Source organism: Canis lupus, chromosome 13, assembly GCF_011100685.1.
Source record: "Canis lupus familiaris isolate Mischka breed German Shepherd chromosome 13, alternate assembly UU_Cfam_GSD_1.0, whole genome shotgun sequence".
In the NCBI taxonomy this organism is placed as follows: domain Eukaryota; kingdom Metazoa; phylum Chordata; class Mammalia; order Carnivora; family Canidae; genus Canis; species Canis lupus.
In genome coordinates, this window is record NC_049234.1 from 49,168,150 (window position 1) to 49,187,525 (window position 19,376).

At 39.1% G+C, this 19,376-nt stretch overlaps 1 protein-coding gene and 1 long non-coding RNA gene across 2 annotated transcripts in view; one reads left to right on the forward strand and one right to left on the reverse strand.

Moving 5' to 3' along the window:
- Nucleotides 1–19,376, forward strand: part of CRACD (capping protein inhibiting regulator of actin dynamics) — a 280,286-nt gene that overhangs the window by 112,805 nt on the left and 148,105 nt on the right.
- The window catches only part of LOC111098624, a 35,633-nt gene that overhangs the window by 16,145 nt on the left and 112 nt on the right, over nucleotides 1–19,376 (reverse strand). The window contains exons 2-3 of the long non-coding RNA XR_005369035.1: nucleotides 18,252–18,363; nucleotides 15,115–15,369 (exon numbers count right to left, since the gene is read on the reverse strand). This is a non-coding gene — a long non-coding RNA (uncharacterized LOC111098624). The remainder of the gene's footprint in view (nucleotides 1–15,114; nucleotides 15,370–18,251; nucleotides 18,364–19,376) is intronic.

Sequence of the window (19,376 nt, forward strand, 5' to 3'; positions counted from 1 at the left end):
AGAGAGGCAGAGACACAGGCAGAGGGAGAAGCAGGCTCCATGCAGGGAGCCCGATGTGGGACCCGATCCCAGGTCTCCAGGATCACGCCCTGGGCTGCAGACGATGCCAAACCGCTGCGCCACCAGGGCTGCCCTTATCCTCAGATTTTTTTTTTTTTTTAAGATTTTGTTTATTTATTCATAGAGACAGAGAGAGAGGGAGAGAGAGAGGCAGAGACACAAAGGGAGAAGCAGGCTCCATGCAGGAAGTCTGACGTGGTACTCGAGCCCGGGTCTCCAGGATCACACCCCAGGCTGCAGGCGGCGCTAAACCGCTGTGCCACCAGGGCTTCCCATCCTCAGATTTTATAAATGTATTTAAAAATAATTTTGTCTATGGAAAGAATGAAACAGTGAGACCCTTAGCAATCTTTTTCTCCTCTTCAGTATCACAACTGCCTGCTCTCTTTCCTGTTCACTTGCCAATGCTGCTAATTGATCTCAACTCCATTTCCTATGTCCTAAAACTGATTAGAGTTACTTAGAGGATGATCCTATTGGTGGATCATACTACAAGTTCAGTAGAAAACTCTAGTTTTTAGAGAAGAAATATACAGTTTTCAAACTCTTAAATCCTATTGCTTGAGATTGGTTAATCTTTTTTACTAATACTTTTTTTTTTAAGATTTTATTTTTAACTAATCTCTACACCCAGTGTTGGACTCAAATTTACAATCCCAAGATCAAGAGTCACATGCTCTACCAGCTGAGCCAGCCAGGTGCCCACTTACCAATACTTTCTAAAAGTTATTTATTATTTATTTATTTATTTATTTATTTATTTATTTATTTATTTATTATTTATTTATTTATTTATTTATTTATTTATTTATTTAAATGTTTTATTTATTTATTCATGAGAGAGAGAGAGAGAGAGGCAGCGACACAGGTAGGGGGAGAAGCAGGCTTCATGCAGGGAGCCCGATGTGGGACTCAATCCCGGGTCTCCAGGGTCACGCCCTGGGCTGAAAGTGGCGCAAAACCGCTGAGCCACCTGGGTAGCCCTTAAAGTTTCTTTTAGATGTTCTATTAAACATCTGTTTGTTTATCTATAAATTTGGAAGTAAAACTTCTGAAAAAACGGATAATGTTTTAGTGAAACAAAATGTAGAGGTTTATTTTTTTTAAGATTTTATTTATTCATGAAAGACAGAGAGAGAGAGAGAGAGAGAGAGAGAGAGAGGCAGAGACACAGGTAGAGGGAGAAGAAGCAGGCTCTATGCAGGGAGCCCAACGTGGGACTCGATCCCGGGACTCCAGGATCACGCCCCTAGCTGAAGGTAGGCGCTAAACTGCTGAGCCACCCAGGGATTCCCTAGAGGTTTTATTTTATTTTATTTTATTTTATTTTATTTTATTTTATTTTTTTATTTTATTTTATTTATTTTATTTTATTTTATTTTATTTTATTTTATTTTATTTTATTTTATTTTATTTTATTTTATTTTATTTTATTTTATTTGGAGAAAGACATTACATAAGTCCAGAGCCAATAAAATTAAAAGCTATGACTTAAAAATAAATACAATTGGTGTGGGCTGCCTGGATGGCTCACTTTGCTAGGCGTCTGCCTTCAACTCAAGTCATGATCTCAGGGTCTTGGGATCGAGCCCTGCATCAGACTCTCTGCTTGTGCACGATCTCCCTGTCAAATAAATAAATAAACTCTTAAAAAAAAAAAAAAAAAACAGTTGATGAGGGGTGCCTGGGTGGCTCATTCGGTTGAGTGTCAGACTCTTGATTTTGCCTCACTCATGATCTCCTCAGGGTTGTAAGACCGAGCCCCATGGCTGGCTTCCTGCCTAATGAAGAGTCTGCTTCGCTCCCTTTCCCTCTGCCACTTTCTCCAATCTTATGTGCTCTCCTTCTCTCTCTAAAATAAATAAATCTTTAAGAAAAATACAATTGGTGAAATTGGCTTAATAAAATTTGTCAAGTATAAAAGTGTGGTTTTCCAAAGCGAGTCTTAATTTTTATAGCTGCATATAATTTCTTCACATGAGCTGTATGTGGAATACTGTCTCAACTCCATTGGTCTTGAGATTGCTGTAATATGCTTATACTCATTCTTGTCAAAGTCATACAAACCTTTTGCCTTTGATTTCAATATAAATGTTTTCCTAGTTCAAATGTCTTTAAAGTCTTTTGTCTGATAATTTAAGCTCAAGCTGTCACCTCTGATTGATGCACTGAAAAATACCTGAGGACATTATACAGCAGTTTATGGTTCCTTTAGAAATAACAGATTGTTGAGCTAGTCAGCAATACTTATCGAGCCTCAATTTTAAGCATTTTACTAAACAGTATGGGAATTATAGAGAAATCTCAGAAGAAGCCCAAATTCTAATAACATATATTGTAAAATAGAGAAAAATCAAAGCAATACTTGAAAGGACATATTAATGGCTAAATTTGCAAGCTTCAACTGAGCCTGAATGAAGTCATGTCCCCATTTGTTAGTGTGGAAATTGGATAATTTATGAAGTTTCAGTTTACACATATATAAAATGGAGAATGTAGTAATGGTACCTGCCTTATAAGCTTGGAAGGTTCAAGTTGGATAAAATATGTATATGTTCTCAATATAGTAGGTGGCAAATAGTAATCTTTCAGTAAACATAAGCAGTTGTTTTTAATAATTTTAAAATTAAGAAATATATATTCAGAAAGTACACAGATGATACATGTACACCTTAACAATGATAAAACGAGCAACATTCTGAAGGCAAGAAATGGAACACTGCCAGCATTCAGAAAGCACCCCTACTCTCAGTGCATCTTCTGCCTCATAACCCTTTCCCTCTCCACCTTCCCTACCTTGAGTTTTAGGATAATTATTTCCTTAAATTTCTTAAATTTTTACTGCCTTAAACCATATAGTTTAGTTTTGTCTGTTTTTGAACTTTGTCAAATGTCTGTATTGCCTTCTTTCATTCCACATTGTGTTTGAGTCCATCCTTGTTGATGAGTGTTGCTCTAATTCATTCATTGTATGATATTTCACTATATAAATATCATAAATAATTTATTGGTTTATTCTACTATGATGAATATTTAAGGTATTTCCATTTTTTGATTCTTAGAAACAGTGCCACATGAACTTGGTTCACACATTTAGGATATTCTGTAGGAATGCAATCTCTGAGTCACAGGGGATGTGTAGCTTCAATTTTATTAAACAATACCAAATTGTTTGTTAACACGATTCTTCCCATTTCACTCTCTCCAACTCAGCATGGAGGTTTCTGATACTTCATATCCTCACAAATACTTGATATTGGTCAGTCTTTTAATGTTTACAATTTGGTATGTTGGTATATTGTTGCAACTCATTGCTTTTTTTTTTTTTTTTTTGCAACTCATTTCTTTTAAAAAAAAATCTCAAACTTACAGAAAAATTGCCAGTACAAATATAACCTTCTCTTTCTTGAGCCATTTGAGAATAAATTACTAACGTGATACCCTAACATTCTAGAATACTTTACTTTGTGTTTTCTACAAATGAGAACATTCTTCTTGGTATCTGTAAGGTAACAAAATCATGAAGTTTACGTGATTGCATTGTTACCATCTAATCTACAGATCCTATACAAGTTTTGCTAAGTATCTGAGTCATGTCCTTTAAGATAAAAGAATCCAACTCACCAGCGCTTGGGTGGCTCAGTTCGTTAAGCATCTGCCTTCAGCTCAGGTCATGATCTCAGGGTCCTGGGATCAAGCATCACATCGGGCTTTCTGCTCAGCAGGGAATCTGCTTCTACCTCTCCCTGTGTGCGTGCACACTCTCTCAAATAAACAAATCTTAAAAATAAAAAAACTAGAATCCAGTTCAGATTGCATGTTGCATTTGGTTACTGTGTCCTTCTGGTGTCTAATCTGGAACCATTTCTTAGTCTTTCCTTGATTCTCATGACCTTAATACTTTTAGAGGTTACAGACCAGTTATTTTGTTGAGTATCTCTCAACAATGGTTGTCTGTTGTTTCCTCACAATTAAATTCAAGTTGAGTATCCTCTAGGAATATGACAGGTGATTTTCTATTTCTTCTCATTGTATTATATTCAGTTGTAGATGATTTGGATTCATCCCGTTACTGATGGTGTTAGTTTTAAAAACTTGATTAAGGTGGTGATCACTGAGCTTCTTCTCTATACAATTACTCTTTTCTCTTTCTGTAATATTTCTGAGCCACTGAGAGTCACTTCAAGGAGATTCTGTCTTTTTGACACATCACCCTCTTTCTTCTACTACTTCCTTACCTTCTGGCATCGATTCTCCATGCTGAGTCATCCGCCAGTGGGAACGCCCTCCTCACCTATAGGTGATCACTCCTAAGTTTACTGCTTGCTCAGCTCTCTCTTCTAAATTCCATTCCTATCTATCCAATTCACTACCTGACCTTTCAGTTGGATATCTCAGCGGCATCTTAAATTGTACTTGTTCAAAATAGAATTCTGACTTTACCCATTAAATGTATTCCTCTCCCAGTCACCTTCATCTAATTCAGTTGTAGTAGCAAATTCCTCCTTCCTCAGGCTGGAAACTACCATCAGCCTTTAGCCTTTGCTCTCTTCCTCACCAAACCAAAACTGACAGCTTCAGTCTGTCAGCAGATTTTATACATTCTATTTCCAACATATACTACATGTGTTTCCGTTTTTCTCCAACTCCTCTTGGCTTGCTCTCTCTTTCTTCACTGGTTTCTCCACTTTGACTCTTTCTTCTCTCTAGTCCATTTCCACATTTTATTGATGCAGATTGGATCACAACACTTGCATGCTTAAAACCCTGCAACATCTTCTCTTTCCTTTCAAAATAAAATACAAACCAGTGAAGCTAACTATGGCTTTGCTCAGCACCTCCATTTCATGTTCCTCTTGCTGAAATGTGAAAGCAAGGGAAATGTTCCCTTCTTTCAGCGCCTGAAACATTCTCACCTCTTTTCTACCCCAGAACCTCGCCTGAACAGTTTCTTCTTATTCTTTACCCAGTTGTACTTTCCTTTTCCTCCTCTGGATGAGAAAGGGTAACAGCCTCTTACTTAGATGGGTCTTCCCTGATTACCAGTTAAGTTCATCTCACTCCATGCTTCATTATTTTCTGTTAAAGCACTCTCTTTTCTTCATAATACTTAATGTGATTTGAAGGCATTTGCTTATTTACTTATTGTCTTATTTTTCCTATTAGACTCCAAGCCCATGAGAATAGTGGCTTGTACCCAAAGTACTCACAGTGTAAGAAAGGAACAATAGTTTAGTACTTTTGCCAAAAATGAGCACAGTGCAGTTGCCTAGAAGAGGAAATGCACCCTATGTAAGGTGTACAGAAGATTAAATGCTGTTGTTGATGTAATAGAATAAAATGATTTTTAGAAGCTAATTTTTCTAAAAACTACAAAAGACCGATATAGGAAAACAGAATCAATAAGAATCTATTAAATAACTGTGATAAAATCTGCGTTAATGAATCCTCTTTAAGATGAAAATTAACTTGTCATACAAGCTAATTATAAGGGAGACCTTTGAAAGCCAGTCTCCTCCTGACTTTCGTTTTGTAAATCATTGGCTCCCGTGGAGGATATATATGTAGAGTGGAACAATGAGCTCATCAGAGATGTTCATCATTATCTTTAAGGTTTGTCAGGGGGTGTAGCTACTAGATATAGGAAAAAATAGTAATAAAGAATAGGAAGTAAGTTGCTTTCTTTCTTTCTTTTTTTTTTTAGAGAGAGAGTGCATGCATGGGGAAGGGCAAGGGCAGAGAGAGAGAGAGAGAATCTTAAAGCAGACTCCACACTGAGTGCAGAGTCCACCACTGGGCTTGATCTCACAACCTTGAGACCATGACCTGAGCTGAAATCAAGAGTCAGAAGCTTAACTGACTGAGCCACCCCAGGAACTAAATTATTCACTTTCTGAGAGATGTTTGTAACAATTATTATTATTTTTAAAATTTATTTATTCATAGAGAGAGAGAGAGAGAGGCAGAGACACAGGCTGAGGGAGAAGCAGGCTCCATGCAGGGAGCCCGACATGGGACTCGATCCTGAGTCTCTAGGATCATGCCCCGGGCTGCAGGTGGCGCTGAATCGCTGCGCCACCGGGGCTGCCCTGTTTGTAACAATTAGACACATTCAGATCTGTGGTGAGAAATCTGTTCTGATGATCTGAGATATATACATCTATTGATTTTTTAAAACATTTTTCAAAACTATTTTTTGTTAAAATTGAAATAATAGTAGCTGTTTTAGTCAGCTGTTACGTGGTAACAAATAGTCCCAAAATTTCAGTGGCTTGCAAGAACAGAGGCTCTTTGTTGCCTACATTACTCATCTTTGGCAGATTGGCATTAGATCTGGTACTGCTCCCTGTGTCTTTTTTTTTTTTAAGATTTTATTTATTTATTTTTGGGAGTACGCTCGTGAGCAGGGAGGTGAGGGATAGGGAGAGAGAGAATCTCAAGTAGACTCCCTGCAGAGCCTAGAGCCCAGCATGGGACTTATCCCACTACCCCAAGATCTTGACCTGAGCCAAAACCAAGAGTCAGACACTCAACCAACCGAGTCATTCAGGTGCCCCTCCCAGTGTCTTTTTAATCCATAATCCAGGCTGAAGGAACAGCACTATTTGGGGCATAGTGTACTCATAACAGAAGGAAAAGAGAGCCAATGAAAGCCCACATTGGCTGTTAAGATTTCTGCCCAGACAACGTGTATAGTGTCTATGCGTGTGCTGATGTCCAAGGCCAAGTCCATTGTCAATGGATTGGGGATAAATAATCATGCTACAGGATCCTGCAAATGACATGGCACCAGTGGAGATACCAGAAGATATTTTGGGGACACCTGAGGAACCTAGAAGGGGACTATTTTGGAAACATTAGTACTATGTCCTACACTGGCAAATATTGACTGAATACTATTTTAGGTGCTTTACATTTATTAACTCATTGCATCCCCACAATTATCCTATCAGATAAGTATTATTAATTCTCTTTTACAGATGAAGAAACTGAGGCCCAGGTTCACATAGCTAGTAAATAGCAGAGCCAGGCTTTAAACCCAGGCCATCCAAAACAAAAGACAAACTGTGAAATCATGTAATAAGTGCTTTTAGTGAAGCATGGAAAATGCTGTTCTTTGTATCATTCCTTCTAAGTTGCCATGAAGAGTTACTCTAAAAATTTACTCTACTTGGAGAAAAGGTCCCTGATAAAAAATATCTTTGGAAATCAGACTTTACTGAACTGTGAGTTCTTCAAGAATTGGGAATATGTCTTATTATACCTTTAAATCCTTAGCACCTTACTTGATTCCTAACATTTAGGAGAAGCTTAAGAAATGAATGACTGAAAGAATGACTATCTGTTCTCTGGAAGATTGCCTGAAAGAAATGTCCCCCATCTACTCATTTTTGAACTCCTGAGTCCTATCAGCCAGTCTGCTGGCAAGTAACATTGTTGAATAAAATCACCTTAGTTGCTTAAAGATGTCCTTCATGAAGCTGAGTTTTAATGTTTGTCCTGTTGTTGTGTTTTTTTTTTTTTAATCAAAGGATGGTAAGGGGAAGAAAAAAATCAGTTACTGCATTTAACACAGAAGTTTTGAGGGCAGTGTCTACTGTCTCATTTTAGTGCCCTCTAAATAATGCTCCATCTGAAAATTTCCTTTTAAAATTCAAGGCCAGGAAAACGTTGCTTTCCTGAGGTGTTGTAAGCCTTTTCCTTTCTATTAATGAGAATGATGGGACTAATTGTACCTCTTTTTTTTTTTCATTTTGATGGCTTAGGCCCCAAAATCTAACTTGAAGTTTAATTATGACATGCATATTTGTGCCTTTCATTTCAGTGGTCTTGAATTTCTACTCTTACTTAAGTATTCCCTGTCTGGACTTCAGAATTTCTGTAATATTGTACTGTTCTTTGGTTCTACACGTACTTGCTGAACGCTACCCCAAATTTCAATGGAAGGAGGTAAATTGTAAATAAATACTCACATGCATATATGGATTCTTACAGTCCTAGAAAGAACTCCTAGAAAGGTCTCTAAATGGGTTGTTGACACTTAGTGTGAACAATCTCTCTTCCACAGATCAAGTAGAAATACCAAATGCTGTTTCTCTGTTGTTCCTGTAGGATAAATATGCTCTTTAAAATGTTTGGATTATGCATGTGTAGCTTTCTGAAAATGAGTGGCCTGCTTTTGTGTTCTTTCAGTTTGCTAAAATAGTGCTTTTGCCTGAAAGTCTTGTGGCTCTTACAGAAAATCCTGTAAATAAATTGATGTCTTTTCTAATTCTTTCGAAGGAAAGAACAAAGATCATCCAGCTCTTGCCTTCTTGGGTAAAGGTGGACCTTGTTTGTATTCTGTTACTCTCGAGAAAGGACATTTTGGGGAGTTGTAATCATTTCAGCTCAGTTGGCAATTATTTTATTAGTGTTTTGTAGAAGATGATAAATCTCTGTGTAAGTCTCACAACTTGTCTACTTGATATTTGTTTTAGGGGAAAATTATACCTTATCTTTATGGCCGGCTATCACCTGTGTGATATGTCAACATGGAGAAAGAAGAATGTATATCACAAGGTGACAGCAAACTGCCACATCCATCAGGGTGATGTCACTGAGCTGGCACCACTATCAGTCAATTCTTTAAGGTTTCTGTCTGAATTCTAATTTTGCATTTGGATGGAAGGTGGAGAACTATTCCCAGGACAGAGCCTAGCGCACAACTTCTTTGTCAGCATTGTTACTTGAAGTCCGGAGAGATGCAAGCTTATGCTCTCAGTCCTCTGAACCTGTAAATGCTCTTTTCTCTTTTTTTCCCCAGCTGGCAAAAATTGGATTCTTTCTTCGTATTCAATCCAAAATCATTTTCTCTGTGGAACACTTCCCACCTCCCTTATGCAGAAGTAGTTACATGTTGTATGTGCTGTGAGAGCAGTTATTACTCTTTTTTTTTTAAAGAGTAGTTATTACTCTATAATGTTGCAGTAGCTCATCCCCCTCAGGAAGGTAGTTGCCCTTAAAGTCCTGGTTATAGGGGCACCTTGGTTGCTCAGTCAGTTGAGCATCTGACTCTCAATTTTGACTCAGGTCGTGATCTGTGGCTTGTGATGTGGATCTCTACATCCAACTCCTCACTCAGTAGGGAGTCTGCTTGAGATTCTCTCTCTCCCTCTGCCCCCCTCCCATCTCACACTCTGTCTAAAATAAATAAATAAATCTAAAAAAAAAAAAAAGTCCTGGTTTAAAGTTATCATGAAAAGGAAGAAAAAGTTTTCGTTAGTATCCACAGAGGAGAAAAAAGTTCTGGCACTTAACTTCTGTATCACTAGTACATTTTCTCCTGTTTCTTGAGGGGGGGTCTCTAGGAAAGCTATGCAAAATCTTTCTAGCCATGGTCACATTGTGCAAATATAGTCATCACCAGTGCTATAACTAGTCCCAGGAGCCTCTTCTTCAGCCTGCTAGGTACAGTACTATGTAGTACCTGGCCTTTATCCTTGATTTTAAAAATATTAAAAATAACTTTTATTGGAATTATGCTTTCTATAAAAATTAATGCCTATTTATTATAGAAAATCTAGCAAAAACAGCCGTACTAGAGAACTCACCTAGCTAAGTCACTCTCATTCTTTGATATTTCAACCATCCCATATTTTGAATAGTGAAAGATTTCATACTGTTTTTCTAGCTGCTTTTTAAAGCAAGCTGCTTACAAAGTTCATGTTAACATGAACAGATTCTAGAGAAGACAGGTGCTGCATGGCAGATAATTAGTACATCAGGTAAAAGTGACTGCACTGAATCCATGTTTGAATTCTGCTTTTGTCCATTGTCAGCTATGTGACTTTGGGCAAGCTGCTTAAACCTTGGAGACCTCAGTTTCTTCATCAGTAAAATGAGGACAGTTATACCTGCCTTTCTCAAGCATCATAAAAATAAAATGATTTGATATGCATACGTGTACCTGTTACACAGCATGGGTTTTAGTGTGTTCACCTCTGCTTACCCATCTTACTTCACGCTCAGTACTTTCTGCCCCATGTGCTCCTGCCCTTAGAACCTCCTGCACTTTGTAAAATAGACCAGAATACATGTGAATATTTCTTTAGCCTTTATCCTGAAGATGTGCACTAGAGCAGGAGGAAGACATAGAGGGCTCCAGACGAAGGCTCTGTCTGGGGGGTCTGGATAGGGTTAAGAAAACCACAGAGATATTCCTCGTCCTAAATAAGATCTGTAGTTTTAAAAAAAAATCCATTAATGTCTGTAAGGAAAATAATTAGCTGAAAAATCTTCATTATCCCTGGTAATTGTAATAATTAGTTCTCGGTCTTTGGATTTGTAGGGGTAACTCAGCGGGAGATGTTTGTTTTTATAGGAAGATAACAATAAAGTGATTCTGTCAGGAACGACTAAAATAACATTTTGTTTGTGCATAAATTTACATGTTTTGGCAATGTGTAAAATTAGGAGGGACTGTGGAAAGAAAAAAAAAAACGTATCTTCTGGCATTTGGAGATTAGAAAAAAGAGTCACACAGATTGATATAGTTTGGGGCCTGATATTGTTACATATGCCCACCAGACTCTTCATACTTCTGGCAAATGAAATTTCTTCCTTTTTAAGATCTTAACACCTGTTTTGTGTTTTGGCACATCTCTACTTATTATTCTTTTAGCTGCTGTTAACCACAGCCTAACCAGAATAGGTGAGGCTACAAATAACTTACTTTATTGAAAAGCACAAATTTGGGTCAGAAGTGTGTAGGTTTAATTTTAATTTTTAAGCTTGGATTTTTAAATTGTATATATTCTGAATTGTATGAATAGTAAATATTGTAAATCTGTAAGTATTGCTCGCTGCAACAAAGATCTTTGCTGCATGTAACTTTTTCCCATATGTTAAGATTACTTCCTAAAGATAAAATCATATATTTTTTTAAATTTATATTTGAGAGAGAGAGTGCACACATGTGTGCGCACACCAGCAGGGGGCAGGGAGGGGCAGAATGAGAAGGAGTAGCAGACTCCCCACTGAGCAGGGAGCCCAATGTGGGGCTTGATCCCAGGACCCTGAGATCATGACCTGAGCTGAAGGCAGACGCTTAACCTACCGAGCCACCCAAGCACCCCAAGATAAAGTCATATTAAGTGGGAAAAACTAGGTTAAAGGAAATAAGTATTTTCTGGCTTAGAATGGAAACCGCCTTTCAATCTGTATTAATTTACATTTCCATTAGCAATACATCAGTCTTTTCAGTCTCCATTTGAATTCTTTGCTTGCTAATTTAATAAGCAAAACATTAAGTCTCATTTTGTTTTATTTCTGTGATTATAAGGTAAGCATTTTTCTGTGTATGTTAATTCATATTTCCTTTTGAAAAAATTATTAATGTTGTTTAATCTTATATCATGAGGTAACACTGTTTCTATATAGATGGGATAGCATTCTTTAATGTTAAAGTCATTCCCTAGGCATCTAGTCCTGATATCCTGGGATTATGTTAGTACAACCTTTGTGCTGATTGTATCCTACTCAGACAGAGTGTAGCTAGGAGCATGGGCTGAGGGAGCAGCTTGGCCTGGGCTTAAACTCAGGTTCTGCTGCTTACTAGCCATGTGTCCTTGGATTTGTGTGTGCTTACTTAACTCTCAGGGCTTTAGTTTCCTCACCTTTAAATGGGGATGATAGGGATCCCTGGGTGACGCAGCGATTTAGCGCCTGCCTTTGGCCCAGGGCGTGATCCTGGAGACCCGGGATCGAATCCCATGTCAGGCTTCTGGTGCATGGAGCCTGTTTCTCCCTCTGCCTATGTCTCTGCCTCTCTCTCTCTCTGTGTGACTATCATAAATAAATAAAAATAAAAAAAAATAATAAATGGGGATGATAATAAGAGCATTTGCCCACTTAGTAGTTGCATGAATTAAATGAGTCAGTCCACATAGCACCTGGCATATTGTGAGCACTCAATAAGTGTGAGCTGTTAGCTGTCCTTTGGAATATAAGCTCCAGGACAGCAGGGATTTGGGTTGTGTTTGCTGCTCTGTTGCTGCTCAGCAAATGGTAGCCTCTCAGTGGATATTCTTGAAATGACTGGCCTCGGAAACATTTCTGAATGCAGTAATACATAAAGTAAGTTGAAGTGGTGGCAGTTGGTGATTTCCATTTTCCCAGGCGGTTTGAGGCAAAGATATGGGTCAGACCAAATGTAGCAGAATGTGATATAATTTTAACTAAATTTAATTCACACCGTGAAACAAGAGCTTCTCAGGCATCTGAAGAATGGCCAGAAACTGCCATTTGGGTCAAGACATTCCAACTGCCTAACTTGTGTTCTCTTTCCTCCCACTTTGAGAGACCAGCCCTGCCCCAGGGTTCTCACGGGGTCTGTCTTTGAGAGTAAACAAATGGAGTGCATTTGACCCAAATCACAATATTAGCTCCTGTTCAGAACTTAACCTGACCAGTAATTTATGGGAACCTCTTAGGCTGATTTATCTTTGTCTGAGGAATTCTCTATAACAGTTTTGGAAAGACTTTTTTTTTTTAAGACTTTATTCACTTATTCATGAGAGCCACAGAGAGAGAGAGAGAGAGAGAGAGAGAGAGGGAGAGGCAAAGACACAGGCAGAGGGAGAAGCAGGCTCCATGCAGGGAGCCCAATGTGGGACTCGATCCCAGGATTCCGGGATCATGCTCCAAGCCAAAGGCAGACGCTTAACCACTGAACCACTTGGGCATCCCTGGATAGACTTATTGAGGTCTAATTTACATGCAGTAAACATCACCCTTTGTGAGGTGCAGTTTGGGCCCATGTATCACCACGTTGACAATACCACAGAGTATTAAGACATTTGCATCACTCTGAAGAATTCCCTCACATCCCTTCCTCCTGTTCTGAGCCCCTGGCAACCACCCATCTGAGATACGTCCCAATAGTTCTGCCTTCTCCCAAGTGTCATATGAATGGGATCATATAGGATTTAGCCTTTGTACTTCTTTTACTCAGCATAAAGCTTTTGAGATTCATCCTTGTTGTTGTGCATAGCAGGAGTTCGTTCCTTTTTATTTTTGAGTGTATAATTGTTCAAACAATTTAAAAATTATCTTCTTTACACCCTAAAAGTAATGTCTGGCTCTTCCTGCCTGTTTTTTTATGGAAGCTTCATGAGGGTCAAAATGCCCATGAGATGATACCCTCAAAGAACTTCTATAACTCAGAAAACCTAACAGGAAGATACCGTGGATGTGTAACTTGAGGAGGACACAGTGCAGTGTTTTTGGATTATACAGATTTTTTTCTTTCCCATCATGTTAAAAAAATAAACGTTCAAAAGTTCTTTGGTCCCAAGAGAAAATGTCCTGCAACATAAATTTTAAAAGTGCATCATAAAAATAAAGTGTGTGGCAATCAAATCAGATAAAAATTTCTAGTAATTAACATAAAGGGATTTCTGTATGTTCAAAGAAAAGATTGATTTATTTACTCATCTCCTTTGGAACTGATAAAGACCAAGCATCAATTTAACATTAAAAAAATGACATTTGGGCAGCCCCGGTGGCCCAGCGGTTTAGCGCCACCTTTGGCCTGGTGTTTGATCCTGGAGTCCCGGGGCGAGTCCCACATCGGGCTTCCTGCATAGAGCCTGCTCCTCCCTCTGCCTGTGTCTCTGCCTCTCTCTCTCTCTCTCTCTCTCTCTGTCTGTGTCTCTCATGAATAAGTAAAATCTTTAAAAAAAAATTTTTTTTTTAAATAGTAAACCGTGTTGTAAACAGATGTGCTGTTATCTAGGCTTTGTTGTACTATTTCTAGAGAATAGAGTAGATTTAGCATAATTCCTAGGGATCTTAGGATTTTCAGAATGGTAAATGAGCATTGGCTTCAGCTTAAAGTCACCAGCTACATTAGCCTCTGACAAGAGAGTCGGTCTCTCTTTTGAAGCTTTGAAGCCAGACATTGACTTCTCTCCAGCTAGAAGGGTCCTAATTGGCATCTTCCAATAGGAGGCTGTTTTGTCTACACTGAAAACCTGTCGTTTAGTGTAGCCACCTTGATTAATTATCTCAGCTAAATCTTCTGAGTAACTTGCTGCAGCTTCTTTGTCAGCACTTGGCTGCTTCACCTTATACTTTCATTTTTTTTAAATACATTTTATGTATCTTTTTTTTTTAAATTTTTATTTATTTATGATAGTCACACACACATAGAGAGAGAGAGGCAGAGACACAGGCAGAGGGAGAAGCAGGCTCCATGCACCGGGAGCCTGATGTGGGATTCGATCCAGGGTCTCCAGGATCACGCCCTGAGCCAAAGGCAGGTGCTAAACTGCTGCGCCACCCAGGGATCCCTTACTTTCATTTTTTTAATTTAAATTCAACCTGTCAACACATAGTATGTCATTAGTTTCAGATATAGTTTTCAATAATTCATCAGTTGTATATAACACCCCAACGCTCATCACATCATATGCTTTACTTAATGCCCCTCACCAAATTACCCTATCCCTCACTCTCCCCTTCAGCAACCCTCAGTTTGTTTCCCAGAGTTAAGAGTCTCTCATTATTTATTTTCCTCTCTGATTTTTCCCCATTCAGTTTCCCCTCTTCCCTTATGGTCCCTTGTTCTATTTATTTTTTTATATAATATTTATTTATTCATGATAAACACTCACACACAGAGAGAGAGAGAGGCAGAGGGAGAAGCAGGCTCCATGCAGGGAGCCCGATGTGGGACTCCATCCCAGGACCCCATCCTGGGACTCCAGGATCACGCCCTGGGCTGAAGGCAGGTGCTGAACCACTGAGCCACCCAGGGATCCCCCCCTTGTTCTATTTTTTGTAGTGTTTTTTATGTTACAGAGATGGATTCTTACCTTAAACCTTATGAATCAACCTCTGCTAACTTCAAACTTTCTTCTGTGTGTTCCTTACCTCTGTCAGCCTTAATAAAACACAAGAGTCAGGACCCTTGCTCTGGATTAGACTTTGGTTTAAGGGAATGTTGTGACTGGCTTGATCTATCCACACCATTCAGAACTTTCTCCATGTTCTGCTGTTTTGCTTCCTTACCATTTGTGTGTGTTCACTGGGGTAGCACTTTTAATTTCCTTCAAGAACGTTTCCTTTATATTCACATCTTGGCCAGCTGGTCCAAGAGGCCTTATGTTTCAGCCTGTTGGTATTTGGCATGCCTTCCTTAATCATTTGTAGCTTTTGATTTAAAGTAAGAGACATGTGACTCTTCCTTTCTCTTGAACACTTACAGGCCTTTGTAGGCTTATTAATTGGCCTCACTTCAATATTGTGTCTCAGGGAATAGGGAGGCTGCAGGAGAGGGAGAGAGTTAGAGGAACAACTGGTTGGTGGAGCAATCAGAACACACACAACATTTATCTATTAAGTTCGCCATCTTATATGGACACAGTTCATGGCTCCCTGAAGCAATTACAATAGTAAGATCAAAGATCACTGATCCCAGGTCACCATAACTAATATAATAACAATGAAAAAGTTTGAATTACCAAAATGTGACAGACATGAAGTGTTGGATAACTGGCACTGATAGTCTTGCTCGACCCAGGGTTGCCACAAACTGTCTATTTGTAAAAAATACAGTATCTGTGAAGCATAGTAAAGCAAAGTGCAATGAAACAAGATATGCCTGTACTCTCAAAATTAAATGATCATTGGGTATCTGTCTCAAAGCTTTAATTTCCATAGTTGGTGAACAGGTGTATAGGTTCATGACCCCTTTCTAGGCTTATCTTTTCATCCATGAACCCTAGATTTTTCTCGAAAAATATAGGAAATTAATAGCCATTTATTCTCCAGCTATCGAGGTACAGTTTATTTCCTAAGATGTGCTTATAAACAGTTACCTTTGAGAAGCTGAAATAAAGCAATAGATGAGTTTACTCATCTGTAATTCAGACAACCAGTAGAAGTATGTATCTGGTGAGCTGCCATACTGCCAAGAATTGAATGAGTTCAGTCTATAATACTCAGGTTTTGTTTGTACTTTCACTGAGCAGCAGAGCAAAAACCCCTCCTTTTCCCCTATTCTCCTTCCTCTGTCCTCCATAATGGAATAACCTCCTGAGGCCAACATCACAAACATAGAGGACCCTTCACTTCTTGGCTTGTCACTCCTATCTATCACATGGTTTCTGATTTGAGTGAAATAATAGTTCCTGGTGGAATCCAATTAGCCATGAAGAGTGAGGCTCTTTGTAGCACTATGCATGTGCTGTTGCTCTGTTGGGAGTGGTGATCATGAATCACTGGTAGTGGGAATGCTAATTGGAAGGTCCAGGAAACATCACATTCTTTTTTTTTTTTTTTTTTTTTCTGTGCTTACTATTTAAAGTAAGAAAGGCTTAGATTTGAGACTCATCCTGGATACTTGTGGGATACAAGGACACTGATTTTCTCAGATCAGGCAATTTGTGAGAGGGGGTGGTAGGTGTAGGTAATAGGAAGGGGTTAGATGGATTAAGTGGGGCCAGGTTTAGTGGGGAGATCTTGAATGACAGGGAGTCATTGAATGTTTTGTAGGAAGGAAGTAACTTAATGCAAGTAGAATTTCCTGAACTAAGCAGGTAATAATGTTTAGTACATAGCAGAGGCTGACTAACTCGATAGTAGGATATTGCAGCAAGTCAGGCATGAATAGATGAAAGCCTGGATTAGGATGGGGACAGAGAGAACAGATTAAAGAGACATTTAAGGAAAGAAAAAAAGATTTTTAAAAAACCAACTAGGCATGGAAAATAATGGAGAATGACTAAGTGAAATGACCGGTGTTAGTCTTAGTAGAACTGTGTTATCATTGCAGCAGGTGAGAAATAGATATTTGATTTGCTTTGAAGATTTATTAAAGAGAGGGAAAAAATTACATGGAGAGTTAGAAGCAACAAGGAAGATACAGTCACTGAAGATACTAAAGAAACAGAAAATTTTAAATTGTGTCTACATAGCATTGTATATTAGGGGGCTGCAGATGGGACAGGGTTGAGTGTCAAGAAATGTAGGTATTGAGCAAAGACTTTTATTTGGGAGTCAGAGGTCATTGTTGAATTTCAGAAATTCAATTTGAGAAGATTGACAACATCAGGAATTATTTGGGGGAGGTTAAGGAGAGAACAGTGCTGAGATGATGGAAAATAAAAGGTATAGACCGCTTGCCTCTGAAATTTAACAGTGAAAGGAAGATGAGAAATGAAAAGTAATAGTAGCAGCAACCTTTCAGATTACCAAAACTTGTCGTTTGGTAAGAAGTATTTCCTGTACAGAGGAATAGTAGAAAATTATAAGATCCAGGAGGGGGTTAGGGGAAGATTTCAACCCTTCAGCCCGACTCTGTGGATAAAGCATCTGTGGAGATGTTCCCGGTGAGCTCATGGCTTTAAATTTCCTTCTTTAATAGCTCCAACCACATAGTGTTGGGCAGGTATTTTGCACCTGTGTGTTCCCAGAAGTTCTGCTGGAACTTAGAAGGCAGAGGAAGTCAGGAGGTGAAGGAGCAAAGTTCCTGTTCTCCTCTTACTAGTGCATGAATGTAAAGAAGAAAGGGAAGGAGGTAATTTATACCCTTTTTTTCCCACCAACCTTATACCATAATTTCATATCCTGCCCAAACTGGAATTTGGGTTTCTTGGCCCAGAGTTCAGATATTCCTAATACTCTGTGCTGTCAGATTGGAGGCCTTGGAGAAGGAAAAGAAGAAGAGTATCACAGTGTGGGTCCTGCTGTCTGCTGGGAGCTGCCCAAAGTGGAGTCCCAGCTACTCTTGCCAACTGCTGTTGAGAATGGGCTGAGAATACGCTGCGCAGAGTGACTGGGTTGTGTCTGCATGCAGAATGGAAGCTGCCCAGGTAGAAACCTAATTCTGCCTGGCCCAAACCAGCAGCATAGTTACTCCCAGGCAGAAACTTTCTTAGTGATTCAGCTGTAGTTTCTCTGTTACAGTCTGTTCTCAAGTGGCAGGTCATAGGCATTATGACTTGCAGAAGTAAGTGAATCCTGGAGATGTGGTCTTGACACCTGGACTGAGAGCTTGAACTACAAGCAACTGACTCTTAGAACTTGCTTATTAGGGTGGACTCCCACAGACGGCAGGTGCTGTGCAACATCCTACTTGTGGCCATGGCAAATGGAAAAAGTCTATTTGTCAACTTGTTCAGAGTAATTTACCTGGACATACTTACTCGGGGCCCACTGAAGGATCCCATTGTTCTTCCCTCTTCCTCTTCTTTATCAGTCCCCAGGGTGTCATACCAAACATATATTGCTTCATTATTGCTCATTTTGTTGTTGTAACTGAAAAAAGAGACCCAGATATAGTTACTCTTGATTCACAAACAAATTGTTAACATTTCAAGTGTTCTGCAGAGTTCCACCTGAGGATACAAGAAAGGAAATGAATAGACATGGGACTAAGTTTCCAAGCCTGAGTGTTCATAGGACAAGTTGTAGATTGCTACCTCAACAGTAAATGGGCTTCCATAGAGCTAGTTTAATTGAACTAGGAATCATAAAATTTATTGGAGTTTCACTGGGCTTCTTTTGCCTAAATGGGAAGGAATTTAAGAGAGGAAAACCAGATTTTGGACCTGGAACCATGCATACAAAATACAGTCAATAGGCATTATTCATGGATTGTATATGTATCAGTTTGCTTGCTAGCTAAAATTTATTTGTAAGCCTAAAATCAATAGTTGGAGCATGTTAGTGGCCATTTGCTGACATGCACAGATCAGTGAAAAATTTTAGTTGCCCAGGATGCATGTTCCCAGCTGAAGTCAGACAAGGCTATATGCTGCCTTCTTTTTTCAGCTCTTGTACTGTTAACAAATATCCTTGTCATGGTCAATTCAATACCATGGTTTGTTTTTGTATTTTTGTGGTCCTTTGTTGTTGGTGGTGGTGGTTGTGCTGTTAAAGATGGCCCCCACACATAGTGTCAACGTGCTGTTGAGTGTTCCCTGCGCGCAAGAAGACTGTGAAGTCCTTTACAGAGAAAAATGTGTTAGGTAAGCCTCAGTCACAAGTTATAGTGCTGTTGACCATGAGTTCAATCTTTTTTTTTTCTTTTTTTTTTATTTTATTTATGATAGTCACACACAGAGAGAGAGAGAGAGAGAGAGAGGAGAGAGACAGAGACATAGGCAGAGGGAGAAGCAGGCTCCATGCACCGGGAGCCCGATGTGGGATTCGATCCCAGGTCTCCAGGATCGCGCCCTAGGCCAAAGGCAGGCACTAAACCACTGCCCATCCAGGGATCCTGACCATGAGTTCAATCTTAACAGATCTATAATATATATATTAAATAA